Source organism: Mesoplodon bidens (assembly GCF_964165515.1).
Source record: "Mesoplodon bidens genome assembly, contig: HAP1_SCAFFOLD_123, whole genome shotgun sequence".
Taxonomy (NCBI): Eukaryota; Metazoa; Chordata; class Mammalia; order Artiodactyla; family Ziphiidae; genus Mesoplodon; species Mesoplodon bidens.
The window spans coordinates 545,735-562,576 of NW_027672190.1; the positions used below are offsets into that span (position 1 = coordinate 545,735).

General features: G+C 37.5%; 1 pseudogene across 1 annotated transcript in view; it reads left to right on the forward strand.

Moving 5' to 3' along the window:
• Positions 1-16,842, forward strand: part of LOC308610493 (ubiquitin-like modifier-activating enzyme 1) — a 101,472-nt pseudogene that overhangs the window by 71,217 nt on the left and 13,413 nt on the right. Inside the window, exons 3-12 of the transcript in view lie at positions 9,649-9,746; positions 9,833-9,979; positions 10,103-10,278; positions 10,398-10,502; positions 10,593-10,673; positions 11,004-11,158; positions 13,602-13,768; positions 13,890-14,086; positions 15,719-15,783; positions 16,005-16,200. The product of the transcript in view is annotated as a ubiquitin-like modifier-activating enzyme 1 (transcript). The remainder of the gene's footprint in view (positions 1-9,648; positions 9,747-9,832; positions 9,980-10,102; positions 10,279-10,397; positions 10,503-10,592; positions 10,674-11,003; positions 11,159-13,601; positions 13,769-13,889; positions 14,087-15,718; positions 15,784-16,004; positions 16,201-16,842) is intronic.

The following is a 16,842-nucleotide window of genomic DNA, read 5'->3' on the forward strand; positions in this document are numbered from 1 at the left end:
GACATGACTGAGTTTATTTCTGGGCTGTCAGTCCTATTCTATTGGTCTATTGTCTTTTTTATGCTAATTTCACACTATTTTGATTACCATAACTTTGTATAATAGTTTGAAACCCGAAAGTGAGTTGCAACCAGCTTTGTTTATCTTGCTGAAAATTGTTTTGGCTATTATCAGGTTCCTTTGTTGTTTTGTACAATTTTTAGGATTTTTATTCTATTTCTAGGAAAATTGCCATTGAAAATTTATTGGGTTTCAAATGAAACTATAGATGGCTTTAGGTAGCGTGAACATTTGTACAGTATTCATTCTTTCAATTCAGAAACATGGGATAAGTTTCTATTCACTTGTGTCTTCTTCAGTTTTTGTAAATGTCATATTTTTAGGTGTACAGATATTTTTGTCTGCTTGCTTAAATGTAGTCCTAACATTTTATTGTTTTTGGTACTGCCGTAAATGGAAGTGTTTTCTTTATTTTTGTGTCAGCTATTTTCTTGTTAGTGTATACACATGCAACTAATTTGGTATTTTTGTTTCACAGCCAACAACATTACTGAATTTGTTTATTAGTTCTAACAATTTCATGCGGTTTTTGGTGGAGACTTTAGGATTTCCTTCATACAGCATATTTTATCTTCCAACAGAGGCATTTTTACTTCTTCCTTTCCACTTATGATCCCTTTCTTTTCTTTTTCTTGCCTAATGCTTCTGGCTAGGTATTCTAATATTATGTTGAATAGGAGTGGTGATAGTGGGCATTTTTTATTTGTTCCTGTCTGAGAGGAAAAGTTTTCAACTCTTCACCATGAATATGATGTTAGCTGTGGGCTTGTTAATATATGACCTTTATTACATTTAAAATGTTTCTTCGCTACACAGTTAGTTGAGAGCTTTAATCAAGAAAGTCTAAAAAATACTTTCAAACATTTCTTCTGCATGCTGTTCCTGTGGTTAATTAAAAGTATTGATTTTAATATGTTAACTACCCTTACATCCTTAGGAGTTATCCCACCTAATCATGTTGATCCTTTTAGTGTGCTATTGAACTTGGTTTGCTAGAATTTTCTTGAGAATTTTTCGACCAATATGTACAAGTATAATGGCCTGTAAGTTCTGCGTTTTTTGTTTGTTTTGTTTTGTGATTCCCTTGTTATATCTTTATCTGGTTTGTTAATCAGATAAATGCTGGTTTTATAAAATGAGTTTGGAAATGTTTCCTCTTTTTTAGTTATTTGGTAGGGTTGGGAAGGCCTGGCAATAAATCTTCATTAAATGTTCAGTAGAATTCATCCATGAAATGATCTGATCCTCGACTTCTCTTTGTTTGGAGAGTGTTGAATACTGAATCAATTTTCTAATTCATCATTTGTATGATCAAGACATACTTTTTTTTTTGTCTTCTTCATGATGGTCTTGCAACATGGTACATTAGAGTTAGTGGAGATTTATGCATTTGTGTGACCGTGTTTTTTAGCTTTCTTTATTATGATTTGTATGCTATGGTGTCAGTCACAATTTCTCCTCTTTCAATTAAAGTTTTATTTATTAAGTTCTTTTTTCTCTTCATTAGTCTAGCTAAAGCTTTGTCAATTTTATTATGCTTTACAAATACCAGCTCTTGGATTCAGTTTTTAAATAATTATATGATTATCGTTTTATTGATTTCCATTTGAAAATTTCATATTTCTTCCTTTTATTCTTGGAAATTAATTTGTTCCTTTTTCCTAGGCCTTCATGTATAAGGATAAGTCGTTTATTTAAGATCATTCTTTTCTCTTAATAAAAGAAGTTATGAATGCTAAAACTTCACTCCTTAGATTGATTATGATACATCCCCAAAGTTTTGGTATGTTGTCATTTTTGTTTATGTGAAGATAGTTTCAGATTTCCCTTTTGACTTCTTCCTTGACCCATAGATTTTTCCAGTGTGTGCTGTATAATTTTACATATTAGGAATTTTTCACTTTTTCTCTTGTTACTGATTTCTAGCTTCATAACGTTATGATAAAACAGGATGCTCAATGTGGTTTTGATCTTCTTAAATTTGTTAAGGCTTGCTTTATGTACCAAGGCAGTGACTATCAGGGGGAATGTTCCACCAGCACTTAGGAAACATGTGGATTCTGGTTCTGATGAATGGAAGTTCTCTATAAGTTTATTAGGTACCTTCTGTGTCTTTATTAATTTTCTAAGGTAGAAAGTGGGATAATATAGTTCCTTAGTATTATTATTTTTACTGTTGTTTTCTCCTATCAGATCTCTTAATGGTTGATTTAAATATTTGTTTAATCATGCAACATTCAGTACATATATATTTACAATTATTATAACCTCTTGATAAATTGATCCATTATTATTTTATACTGACCTTATTTACTGTGACTGAAAGTCTGTATTACATGAGATTGGGAGAGCCAGTCCTGCTCTTGTTTGGAAAGTGTTTGCACTATCAGTTTGTATTCCCACACCTTTAGCTTATGTGTGTCCTTAAAGTTAAAATGGCTCTTATAGACAGCATATTCCTTTTTTTTTAACACCTATATCGGAGTATAATTGCTTTACAATATTGCATTAGGTTCTGCTGTATATCAAAGTGAATCAGCTATAGATATACATATATTACCTTATCCACTCCCTATTGCATTTTCCTCACACCATCCCTATCTCACCCAGCTAGGTGGTCACAAAGCACTGAACTTATCTCCCTGTGTTATGCAGCTGCTTTCCACTAGCTATCCATTTTACATTTGGTAGTGTACGTACGTCTATATGACTATCTCACTTCGTGCCAGCTTATCCTTGCCCCTGCAAGTGTTATCAAGTCGATTCTCTACATCTGCATCTTTATTCCTCTCCTGCCCCTACGTTCATCAGAACCTTTTTATTTTCTGATTTCGTACATAAGTCTTAGCAAACAGTTTTTTCTTTTTTCTTTCTGATTTACTTCACGAAATATGGCAGACTCTAAGTCCATCCAACTAACCACAAAGAGCTCAAATTCATTTCTATTTATGTCTGAGTAATATTCCATTTTATATATATATATGCCACACATTCTTTATCCATTCTTCTGTCCATGGACACTTAAGTTGCTTCCATGTCCTGGCTATTGTAAATAGACCTGTAATGAACTTTGTGTTCCATGACTCCTTTTGAATTATGGTTTTCTAAGGGTATAAGCACAGTAGTGGGATTGCTGGGTCATATGCTATTTCTAGTAGTAGTTTCTTATGACCTCCATACTTTTCTCCGTAGTGACTGTAACAATTTACATTCCAAACAACAGTGCCAGAAGTTTCCCTTTTCTTCACACCCTCTACAGAATTTATTGTTTGTACCGTTTTTGTTGATGGTCATTCTGACTAATGTGAGGTGATACCTCAGTGTAGATTTGATTTACATTTCTTTAATGATTCATGATATTGGGCAACCTTTCATGTGTTTTATGGCAATCTGTATATCATCCTTGGAGAACTGTATAGTTAGATCTTCTGCTCATTTTTGGATTGTTGTTTGTGTTTTTGGTTTGGAGCTGCATGACCTGTTGGTAAAATTTGGAGATTAATCATTTTTCAGTTGCTTCATTTGCAAATATGTTCTCCTATTCTCAGGGTTGTCTTTTGTTCTTGTTTATGGTTTCCTTTGCTGTGCAGAAGCTTTTAAATTTCACTAGGTCTCATTTGTTTATTTTTGTTTTTACTTCCATTTCTCTAGGAGGTGGGTCAAAAAGAATCTTGCTGTGATTTATGTCATAGAGTGTTCTGCCTAAGTTTTCCTCTAATTGTTTGGTCATGTCTGACTTTACATTTAGGACTTTAATCCATTTGTGTTTATTTTTGTGTATGGTGTTAGTGAGTGTTTTAATTTCATTCTTGGACATGTATCCGTCCAGTTTTCCAAGCACCACTTGTTGAAGAGTATGTCTTGTCTCCATTGTATATGCTTGCCTGTTTTGTCAAAAATAAGATGACTATATGTGAGTGGGTTTATCTCTGGGCTTTCTATACTGTTACATTGATGTATATTTCGGTTTTTCTGTCAGTACCATACTGTGTTGAGGACTGTAACTTTGTAGTATAGTCTGAAGTGCAGGAGCTTGATTCATCCAGATCCGTTTTTCTTTCTCAAGTTTGTTTTCGTTATTCGGTGTCTTTTTATTTCCATACACATTGTGCAATATTTTCTTCTGATTCCCTGGAAAATGTGATTGCTAGTTTGATAGGCATTGCATTGAATCTGTAGATTGATTTGGGTAATATAGTCATTTTTACAATGTTGATTCTTCCAACCCAAGGACATGGCATATCTCTCCATCTGTATCACCTTTCATTTCTTTCATCAGCATCTTATAGTGTTCTGCATACAACTCTTTTCTCTCCCCGGGTATGTTTATTCCTATTCCTTTTGTTGCAATGGTAAATAAGAGTGTTTCATGAGTCAAGAGGAGTTCAAGTTGTCTAAAAGCCTACATGTCATTTGTAGAAAGGATCTAAACTTCAGGTATACCCTGAGGTATGTCTTTGCATCTATGGCCCATGGTGCCATTTAGGGGATGTCTATTCTGGAGGGGACCTATAGAGGTGGTGTTTAGGGACTGAGGGGAGGGATTTGGATGTCTCTTTGGGAGCATATCATTTTGCGCCAGGGCTTAGGAATATTTGGCAGATGGTCATTGGTGGCCATGTTTCGATAGCACATGGTATTTGCAACGTTCTCCAAAGGGAGGTGGATATGGGTAAAATTGGAGATTTCTAATCAAGGCAGGATTTGAGGAATATTGTTTAAGTAAGGGTCCTAGTACAAGTGTTGGGATCTTGCCAGAATGACTTTTGTGACCCAAGTTCCATTATAGGGTCCTCCAAGCATTTGGAGATCTGTGTCAATAAGATTCGATTCATCGGAAATCACTTTTCTCGTAAAGATAGTCTTCAAATCAGGCTAAGAAAGGATACTGGAGATAGTCAACTGGGATCTGGAGAGAAACAGGGTACCATTAGGACTTCATTTTCTATAGTTTTACTACCATTCATGAACATATGGCGCCCTTCTTGTCAGGAATGGAGAAAGAACAGTTGTGCTGCTGGGACACAGAAATTATCATGCAAAATTACATGCATTGGTTATTCATGAGGGAAAGTATAGTCCCAATTTAGAGAGGCTCTATTTAGGACAGATGTACATCTATCATGAAGAGTATGGCCTTTGCTCATTCATGTACATAAACTATGTATAATTTTCCCTAGCGGGTTATAGAGTTGTGAGCCTTGTGTCTAGCGAAGAAGTACATACTTCTGTATATGAGGAAGGGAAAGCCTTCTGGTCCAGTATGTCAGTTACCTGCAAAGTTTCTAAATGAAAAATCCAGCATTGTTCTCTCCCAGCTGTGTGATCACAGGCAATTTCTTTTCAGCATCCATTGGTGGTATGAAGGTGATGATAAGAAGAACAGCAAATACTTACATGATCTTTACAGTGTGGTGAATGTAAGTCTTTATCAGGTGTCATAATACACCAGGTAATTTAATAGTATTCCAGCTACTAATGTTAATTAGGTAGGATGTACTGTGTGTCACACTCTTTTTTATGCCCTTTATTCATATTTAGTCCTTTAAACTCTACCAATGGGGAAAGTTACAATCATTATCCTCATTTTATAGATGGCCCAGAGAAGTGAGGTCCCTGTCTTCAGGTCACACAGCTGATAATCATGGAAAGAATTACTGTAAGGGTCCAACACTTCTCTTGTGCCAACTGCGGGCTGGAACACGAAAGGATCATTGTTTCTTCCTCAGAAAGGACAGCTAATGAGTTATGTCAGAAGATGATAGTGTAAGGCCCTCCAAAAATTCTTTACATTACAAACCTACAAAGTTGTCAGACTCAACTTTTTCAGAACTCTGGAAATTGACAAAGTTTCACAGGAACTAGGGAAGTATTTACGTGTTTAAAAATGACTGAATCTTGGTAAGATCAGCAAGCTCTAGAGACTTAAAATGGTCACAATCCCATCCTCCTTTTTTCCAGCTTAATAATAGTACATATTGAAAGAGTATGCATTCCTTTTGCATCCGAGTAGCCACCAGAAGGAGAAGAACAAAGTGAGAATTCTTTCAGAACCTCATCTCCAAAGATTTATCATTATCTGATGTGACTGAGATGTTCCTTGGAATTCTGCGTTTTCAAGACTGTCTATATTTGACATAATTTGGAGGTCACCCAGTGCAAATGTACTTTAACCTGGGGAGTTGTCAAAATAATTATGGGGGCAGAAAGAAAGTTTTAAGAATTAATGCCAAGAAAGATCCCAAATTTGATGCAAAACATCATTATACAGATTCGCCCAGCTAAACAAACTCAAAGCAGGTTAAACTCAAAGAGATCCATAGCAACACATATCATAAACTACTGAAAGCCAAAAACCAAGAGGGAATTGTGAAAGCACTGTGTAGCAACCCATGACATGTAAGAGATTCTCAATTAAGCCAAAAAAAAAAAAAAACAAGACTACTCATCAGACAACATGCAGGGCAGAAAACACTTCGATACATTCATAGTGCTAAAAGAAAAAAAAAACAAAAACTGTCAACCAAGATTTTTATATGCAGCAAGACCATCTTTTGAAACTGAGGACAGGATTAGGACAATTCCAGATAAGCACAAAACGGAGAAGATTTATTGCTAACTATCTGCCCTACAAGATGAGATAATTCTTGGAGAGTGTCCAAACTAAAATGAAAGACACTTTGATGATAACTCAAATCCAGAGAAAGAAAGAACATCAGTAAAAGTAATTATATAGGTAAATATAGAGGATAATTTAAACGATTTTTTGTGTGTATGATTGTAGTCTGAATAATAGTCCCCCAATATGCCCACATTTTAATCCCCAGGACATGTATGTTATTTTATGCAGAAAACTTTGCATATATGATTATATTAGAGTCTTCAGATGGGAAATTTTCTTGGGTTACCTTGGGTGGATCTAATCAAAATATTTCTTATAAGAGGAATGAAGGAGATGTCGGTGACAGAGGACAAGTTAATGTGATGACAGAAGTAGATAATGAACTGATGTATTTGAAGGTAGTAGAAGGGGTTACTAGACTAGGAATACTAGCAACCACTAAGCAAAAAAAAAAAAAAAAGGGCAAGAAATACATTCTCCCAGCAGAGCCTCCAGATGGACCCAATCCTGCCAACATATTGACTTTAGCCCAGTAAAATGGATTTGGGACTTGTAACATGTAGTATTTTATGAGAACAATTTGTAAAGTTTTAAACAATTGAATTCCTGAAAATGTGTTAAAGCAACAATAGTAAACAAATGCAGTTACTTTTTTCTCTTACCTGATTTAAAGCATTACTCCACAGGAAAAAAAAAAATTAATTGGTGCTGATGTAAAAAGTGTATAAAGATGTAATTTATGATAAGAACAACACAAGAAAAAGGATAAACTAGATAAAAGAAAAAATTCATATATTGAAATTAAGTTGGTATTAATGTGAACTAGGTTGTTAGAAACTGTCAGTTTACTTTATAACAACCTAACTCCAGAGCAACAACTAATAAAATGGCTCTAAAATGTATATAGTAAAAGAAATAACAAATAACCATAAAAGTGGTACACTAGAAGATGTCCAATTAAAAAGCAGATTGTCAGTATGGATTTTTTAAAAACATGACCACGTATATGTTGTTAAAGAGACAAATCTTAGTGTGAAACAAATAGATTTTAAGTAAAATGTTGCAAAGATAAGTCTCATGCCAAGAAAACTCGAAAGAGAGTTATAGTGACTATACTAACAACAGACAAAACAGATTTTAAATAAAAAAATGAGACAATGGACAGTATATATTACTGTATTATTATATTAGATTAATAATATATTATTGATAAAAGGGTAAATCTGTTGAAATACACAAGAATTATAAACAAATGCTCACCTAACAAAAAAGTTCCAGATACCTGAATCAAAAACTTACAAAATTTGAGAGAGAGATAAATAGGTTCAACAGCATATCCAAATGAATGACAAAACATATGATCACCAAGGGAAGAGAAGACCTAAACAAAACTATGATATAAACCGAGTGCACTTAACAGACATGTACACAACATTCCTCCCAAGAACAGAAGAATACAATTTCCTTTCACTTGAACTAGGAATGTTCTCCAGGATAGACTTCACGTTAGGCCATAAAACAAGTGTCAATAATTTAAATCACACCAAATTGTTCTCTGACCACAAAGGAAAGAATAATGGGCATCAGTAATAGGAGTAACTTGTGAAAACTTGTAAATATGTGGAAATTAAACAATGCATTCCTAAGTAATAAAAGAGTCAAACAGTGTCCAAGAGATATTAGAAAATACTCTGAAGTGAATGAAAATGTAAACACAACATACCAAAACATGGGATTCGGCAAAAACAGAGCACAGAGGAATATATATATATATATATATATATATATATATATATATATATATATATATATATATATGTATGTATGTATGTATGTATGTATGTATGTATGTATGTATATATATATATATATATATATATATATATATATATATATATATATATATATAATACATTATATACATTTGTATAGTTTTCTCCATGTCTCTTTTGCAGTTTATTAAATATTTATTAAATATGGGTTTATAGTTTTATGAAATTGGGAAAATTTCTGCCCACATGTTTTTTGAAACTATTACTTTCGGAGCTCACTCCCATATCATTATCTCTTTCCAGAACTCCAATTACATGAGTATTAAGGCACTTGACTTTTTGACTTTCCCCCCACACACACACCTTTTGTATTTTGCATAGTTTCTTCTACTTTGTTAAACTTCCTAATTTTTTCTTGTGTGTTAATTTGTTAATCACATCTGTTATGTAAAATCACAGGTTAAGAACATTAAAACATCTATTATAAATATATTTCACATGTCAAAGAAATTCCCAAGAAAGGGGTGGGCCAAAAGAGTTTTTGAAGAAATAATGGACAAAAAATTTACAAATTTAATGAAAACCAAAACCACAGATGTTGCTGGTAAGTTTCTGGTAAGTGTTGATGGAAGGAAGGTAATTGTGAATGTTAGCGTTTTGGAGTTGTGTTTTGTGTTCCTTTAATATTTTTGAGTCTGTTCTAGAGAAATTATGTAGTTGCCATCTGATCCTTTCAGGCCTTACTTCTTTTTCTCTAGAGTGGCATTTAGGCATAGAATACCTGTGTTGTCTGAAGAAATCAGCATTGTGTTTTCGTTTTTGATTTTGTTTTATGATGTACGATACATTATTTTTATTTCTTAATTGAAGTATAGTTGATTTAAAAATTAGTTACTTTTTGCTTTACAGCAAAGTAACTCAGTTATCTATATATACATTCTTTTTCATGTTCTATTCCATGATGGTTTATCTCAGGATACTGAATAGATTTCTGTGTGCTCTACAGTAGGACCCTGTTGTTTACCCATTCTATATATAATAGCTTATATCTGTTAACTCCAAACTCCCACTGTATGGGGGAGGGTGTTAGGTGAGGAAGAAGGTGGGAGGTTTTCATATTCCTCTTTTGATAGTGCTGTTGATCTTGGGAGGGAATGAATTGACAGATAACCCTTCATTCTTTTCATCCCCCAGGTCCCTACACCTTTAGTATCTGTGATACCTCCAATTTCTCTGACTACATCTGTGGAGGCATTGTCAGTCAAGTCAAAGTAACTAAGAGGATAAGCTTTGTGACTATGAGCAGGAGGGTGTGTTGTAGGGTTCCAGGCATCTCCACGATTTTACTTTTTTGGTTCTGATATCTTGTTCTTCACAGAAAACCTTGCCTACCTGACAGGCAGAGCCGGACTTTGTGATAACAAATTTTGTCAAGTATTCTGGCCCTCCTCAGCCACAAATTGGCTTCCGGGTCCTGCACCAGTTCCGTGCCCAGCATGGCCAGCTCTCTCGGCCTCACAATGAGGTAGATGGGTGGGCAAGCCAACCAGGCCCTTGAACCAAAGCTGCTCTATGCCTTTTCATCTATTTAATTTTTCTCCCTCTCCCTCTCCCCACAGTGGTGTGATTGTTCTTTTACTCCTTCCAGGAGGACGCAACAGAACTGGTGACCCTAGCACAGGCTTGAATTCTCAAGCTCTGCCAGCAGTGTAGCAAAACAGTCTGGATGAAGACCTCATCCAGAAGCCGGCTTATATGGCCCCTGGGGATCTGGCACCCATCAACTCCTTCACTGGTTGCGTGGCTGCCCAGGAGTATATGAAGGTCAGCGTGAGTGGAGACGGACAGTGCTGGGCGTGGGCCAGGTTCCTTTCCTGCCCTGCTGCTTGCTTTCCAGCTCTGATTAACCAGCGATCACATTCTCTTTCTAACCGACTCCTCAGGGCTGCTCTGGAAAGTTTATGCCTGTTATACAGTAGCTGTACTTTGATGCCATTGAGTGTCTCCCTGTGGAAAAAGAGGCCTTTACAGAGGACACGTGCCTTCCAGTATGTGATTTGGGCCCATGGAGAAGACATTATTGTGGATCTTTTTAAGGTGGCTTTTCCCTAACCCTCTCTTCCCTTCACATGACTCAGTGCCAGAACCATTATGATGGGCAGGTGGCTGTATTTGGCTCTGACCTGCAAGAGAAGCTGGGTAAGCAGAGATACATCTTGGTGAGAGAACCTTGTGGTCAAAAGCTACCTTTAGGTCCCCTAGCCTCTGGCCACCTCTTCTGGAGTCTCCTCGTGGTGTACAAGGGATGGTGTTGGCTTGTACCCTCATCTCATCCCTCTTCCATTTTCTTCACACCAGGTCCTTTATATCCTGGTCTTGTGCCTCTTTCCTTAGAGGACCATGGATATTTATGGCACTGTGACTTAAATATGCAGTCATAGATCCTCTTACACTCTCTTGCCATCTGCAGGGGTAGTGAGGACTGAGGAGTGGTTTTGTTACCCAGTGACCCTAACCATCTTGTGTCTCTCTTCTTGGCCACCTCCCAGGTGGGTGCAGGGGCCGTTGGCTGTGAGCTACTCAAGACCTTTGCCATGACTGGGCTAGGCTGTGGGAGGGTGTGGCAATCACCATTACAGACATGGACACCATAGTAAAATCCAATCTGAATCGACAGTTCCTGTTCCGACCTTGTGATATCAAGGTGAGTGGAATGGATATGGTATGTGGTTCAGCTTTGTTTTTCACTTTTCTCCTGTCTTTTTCTGGTTATCTGTCTTATTGCCTTTGGACTTTTTTTTTTTTTTTTTTTTTTTTTTGGTACACGGGCCTCACACTGTTGTGGCCTCTGCCATTGTGGAGCGCAGGCTCGGGACCTTCAGGTCCAGCGGCCATGGATCATGGGCACAGACGCACCATGGAATGTGGGATCTTCCTGGACAAGGGCACGAACCCATGTCCCCGAAACGGCAGGTGGACTCTCAACCACTGCACCACCAGGGAAGCCCACCTTAGGACTTTTTGTTTGTCTCTTTCCTTCAGTTCTTACCTTATTTCTTTTCTCTACCACTCACTTTTTCTTCCAGGAGATATTTATTGAAAACTTATTACATCTTTCATTTGTGTGTTTAAACCTGTCCCCAGCCATCTTTTTTTTTTTCTTTGGTTTTTGGTTACAGCTAATGTGGAACTCTGGAAGCTAGATTATAGAGGGATCTATCTGGGGCGTCTCTGTAAAGTTCAGTGTTATTTTGCCTGCCCAGTGTTTATCTTTCCTTTCATTTTATCATGCAAATACTAGGTACTACTTAAGTAGTTAGAATATATAAGATAGCAAATGAAAGGTTTCTGCTTTTGTCTAGTGAGAAGACATAGTAAATGAGAGATTCTCTAATGCAGTGGAGGTTGGCAGCACTCTTTCCTCAAGTCCAAAAGATCACAACTCTTTTAAGAATACTAAGACATTATGTCCTTTTTATCCTCATTTTATCAGGTGAAAGGGTAATTTTCCACTCTGTTCTAGGGGGCTGTCCATAACCCCAAAACACAGTATTTTCCAAATGACCAGACCAATTCATGATGATACAGAACTGTGCATTAACTAAAGAGCCATTCAAAATACAGAGAAAGACAGTGGGTATTGATGTGGATCAGTATTTTACCTTTCAACTAAACTTTAAAGAAATATCGCTTGTCAAGTTTTGATATATATATAATTTTAAATATCAACAGTCATCTGAAAATGTTATTGATTTTTTTTCTGTGAGGCTGGATATCCCTGACATCTTTCAAGCAAAACATGTAATACATTAAAGTCAGTAAATAACGAAAATTCAGCTATCTTCTAAGACATTATATAAGTAAAATTTGTAAAACTGTAAATACAGATTGACTCCTGTCATTAACGCTTTGTATTGGAGTTTCTTTCATAGTGTTTGTAGTATATAATGGAATTATTCCATATTTATTAATTAATTAATTAATTAATTTTTGGCTGTGTTGGGGCTTCCTTTCTATGTGAGGTCTTTCTCTAGTTGTCATAAGCGGGGACCATGCTTCATCGCAGTGTGCAGGCCTCTCACTAGTGCAGCCTGTCTTTTTGTGGAGCACAGGTTCCAGACGTGCAGGCTCAGTAGTTGTGGCTCTGGCCTAGTTGCTCCGTTGCATGTGGGATCTTCCAAGACCAGAGCTCAAAAACATTTCCTCTGCATTAGCTGGGAGATTCTAAACCACTGTGCCACCAGGGAAGCCCCTCCAATTTTAAATGGAGTAATAATATTTTAAAATGTTCTCAGATTAAATATCAAACGTAGGAAATCCTGATAGCTGTGCATCAGATAAAAAAGAAACCACAAACTTTGTTTTAACTTCATTTTGGACAACTGCTAGAGCAAATAATAAATACAATAACACTGTATGTGGTTAGAACATAACAAGTTGAAACATACTGTGTAGGGGCAAGAATGAAAATCAAGATATAGAACTGGAAGTGCCATGAGAGGGTGGTTTGCAGTGTGGTAAAGGAAATCCACATTGGAAAGGTGGTATAACCGCAGAGAATTAAAGATGGTATACGAGAACAGGAAGAAATCTCAGGGAAGAGTATGCCAGGTGAAGTTAACAGTGTGAGCAAAACCCTGAGTTTTGAATATGGCTGCTATGTTTAAGGAGTAGAGACAGAGATAGATCATGGTAAGAGAGAAGGTTGTCAAAGGAATAGGGACCAGCTCATTTCACCCTTAGTGAAAGTGGGAATCAATAGAGGGCTTTGAGGAGAGGAATGTGATCTGACTTGGACTTTCAGAGGATCCTTTTTGTTTTTGTAAGTTCAGAGGACCTTGGTTTTCTTTGCGTGAATGCACTCCAACTCGGTGTGCTAGTAACGAAAAACAGTGGATGTTCGGTAGACAAAAGAACAGATACTCAACCCATTGTCTCCTATTGTATCACTGTTTTCCTTTTTTAATCACACCATTCCTCATTTGTCCCAGCCCAATCTGTGTGGCATTTGTCATAGACCACAGAGCCTCCTGACCTCAGAGCCTAGGTCTTGTGCATCATTACTTAAATCAGTTTTCAGAACAGCTCTGTAAAGTTTTGTTGGGTGATTATGTGAATGACAGTTCTGTTTCTCCATCACTACCCAGAAATTGAAGTCTGATACAGATGCTGCAGCTGTGAACCAGATAAACGCACACATCCGTGTGATGAGCCATCAGAACTGTGTGGGCCCTCACACAGAGCATGTGTATGATTGATAAATTCCTCCAAAACCTGGATGGTGTGGACAATGCCTCGGACAATGTGGATGCCCGTGAGTTTTGGGGATGGGTGAGGACGAGGCGAGAGTAATGTGTGTGTTTTTGGGAGTGTGTGTCACCGTGTCTATCCTGATGTTATTTTCCCCACCCTCACCTGCTGCAACTTTCTCACAGGCACGTATATGGACTGCTGCTGTGTGTTGTACCGAAAGCCTCTTCTGGAGTCAGGCACACTGGGTACCAAGGGTAATGTGTAAGGGTTTATCCCCTTCCTGACAGAGTCATACAGCTCCAGCCAGGACCCTCCTGACAAGTCCAATCCCAGGTGCACACTGAAGAACTTCCCGAATGTCATCGAGCACACTTTGCAGGTGATCAGCCTTGCAGGGAGAAAGAGGTGGAACAGATATGTACTGGGACAGTGTCTCAGTTGCCAAACTTGTTATTCCGATGATGAAGACTCAGTGTATGTAATATCTGCCCTCTCTTTAACTCTCCTTCACTCACTTTAAACCTAGGAGCCTAATGCTTTTCATAATTATTTTTTAACTTGAAATTTTTATTTTGCAAACATACAGGGAAGTATTATTTATACCATGTGTAATACTTTATGTGAGAAGTGTATATCTAAACGGTGAGGATATGTTTCTTTGTGTACAGGATACTATTTTGTTGTTGAACAAAATTAACTTAATATCATCTCTGCTAGTTATTTAGATATCTCTAATATTAAGTCCATATTTAGGAATAATTTTCTAATTGTTTCCCAAAATATGTTTAGTAGTTTGTCAGCATAGTTGTGTTTATATAGTACACATACATACAAAAGAGCATAACTCTCAGGTACATTGACATAGTAAAAGCACCCCATTAACTGGTCCTCAGAACTTGGCCCTAATTACAGTCCCCTTTCAAACCACAAATAACCATCCTTTTATCAAAATGATTCTTAACCCAGTCTTTGAGGCTATGTTTAGGAAGTATGGGAACAGGAAGAAAATGAGCAGTAACAGTTCAGTCTGTCACTTTTCCTTCCAGAAGGGATGAGTTTATACTTGTGGAGTCAGTTCAGTATGTGTCTTTCTCCCTTTCCATGCATCCCATGTTGGTGTGTGTGTGTGTGTGTGTGTGTGTGTGTAGATACAGAGAGACGGAGAAAGAGATGTGTTTGGGTGTGTGTGTGTTCATTTCTATACATATAAATCCTCTCCTAGGTTATGGTTCTATTATTGTGTTTCTCTCTACCCAGTATGCAGAAAGGCCAATAAAAAGGATTTTAAAACTAATATACTATGTGCCCTTGGACTTAACCACTTCATGCTTCAGATTCCTTATCTGTAAAATTGGAATGACAGTAGTAACTCTCACAGGAATTCAGAAAATCATGTATACTTAATATGCCCTTGTGACTTTCAAACTAAGCTTTAAATGTGTACATGTTTGCTTATTTCTTATTAACTCCATGAGGTGTAGTTTTACTGTTACAGTGTTTGTCTTTAAAATGAGGAAACACAAGTAAAGATATGCCTGATTGTCACAAGACTGTGGCACAGCTGGCCTTTGAACCTGGATTTCGAGCATCAAGGTGCTCCAGATCACTTCACCAGTGACTATTTATCGACCTCCGAATTCACAGGGGTCAAACCTCTATCTTACTTTCTTCCCAGTCCCCAGAACCTGCATAGAGATCGTTCATGTTTTATTCTTGGTGTGAACTTTTTCTTGAATTGATGCATGACATACCTAGGGTAATGTGTACATCTTAATAAATTCTGCATGAATGTACACTTGTGTGTAAACCTCTTCCCAGATTAAGATCATAGGTTTTTACATTGAAGTGGTGAGGGCTTGACAAGTTTGACGAGACAGATTGGGAGGGTTTTCTTCCTCTGTTCTCCCATAACAGCCATGCTCTTCCTATTTGCTGTATTTCCTGATGGTGGTCCTAAGGCCTACAGAAACTTATTTGTTTCCCGTAACCCACATAGTGTTGATTTGCTCTGTCTGCCATGGATGAGTTTGAAGGTCTGTTCAAGCAACCAGCAGAAAACGTCAACCAGTACGTAATGTGAGTAATTCTGTCCAAATCCTCGCTCACCGTGTCTGCTGCCTGTCAGTCAAAGCATTCTGTAACCAGTGTAACACTAAGGACATGGTCTACTTTTCAAATAATCTAATGATTCCTTGGGCCTTATACATTTGGGAGTCAGCACTGACTTTTCATGCTGTTAAGCTCCCTCTGGGATCACTGTGTAACTCTGAGTTTTTGTCCTCTCTAATTCTTGATAGGGATTCAAAGTTTGTGGAGCAAACACTGCACCTGGCAGGCATCCAAACCCTAGAGGTGCTGCAGGCTGTGCAGCTCAGCCTGGTGCTTCAGCGGCCACATACATGGGCTGACTGTGTGACGTGGGCTTACTAGCACTGGCACAACCAGTGCTCCAACAACATCAGACAGCTGCTGCGCAGCTTTCCTCCGAACCAGGTATTACACTCTTCTGGGCTCCATTTGTCAGAATAGGCTTACTGGAAGCAGTTTGTTACACGCTTTTGACATGGTTCATTGCAGTTCATCCATTTGTGGCAAGACCACCAAGTCCCAGAGATCTCATTAAATGATTAAGTGAGTGATTTTTGAAGTCAAAGACCTGTTCCTCCCAACCTCTCTCCTCTACCTGCCCAGCCCTGTTCTCTCAAGCAACATACTTGGTACCTATTTCCCTTAGATATGACATGAGTCATTCCAGATTCCCTGTCAGGGCTATAGAGATTGTAGAAGAGAAATTTTGGTGTTAAGAGCACGGGACCTAGGTGGCTTCAAATCTCAACTGCATTTGATATTGGGACTAATCATGTATTTTCTCTCTGTGCCTTAGTAGCCTCATGTAGGAAGTTGGAATAATGGTGACCTAATTTCATGAGAGTTCTATGAGGGTTGATTTCTATTTACTAAGTTAATAAATTAAATATGTTACTACACGACTGGCAATCCATAAAAGTTTCATAAATAGCTCTGTGTCTGGCACAAAGGGGGTGCCCAGCGATATACTAATTTGGGACTTCCAGGCTTGAAAATGAGGAGTCACAATTATGAGAAAGACCTCTCCTCTCAGGTCCCACTCTCCCA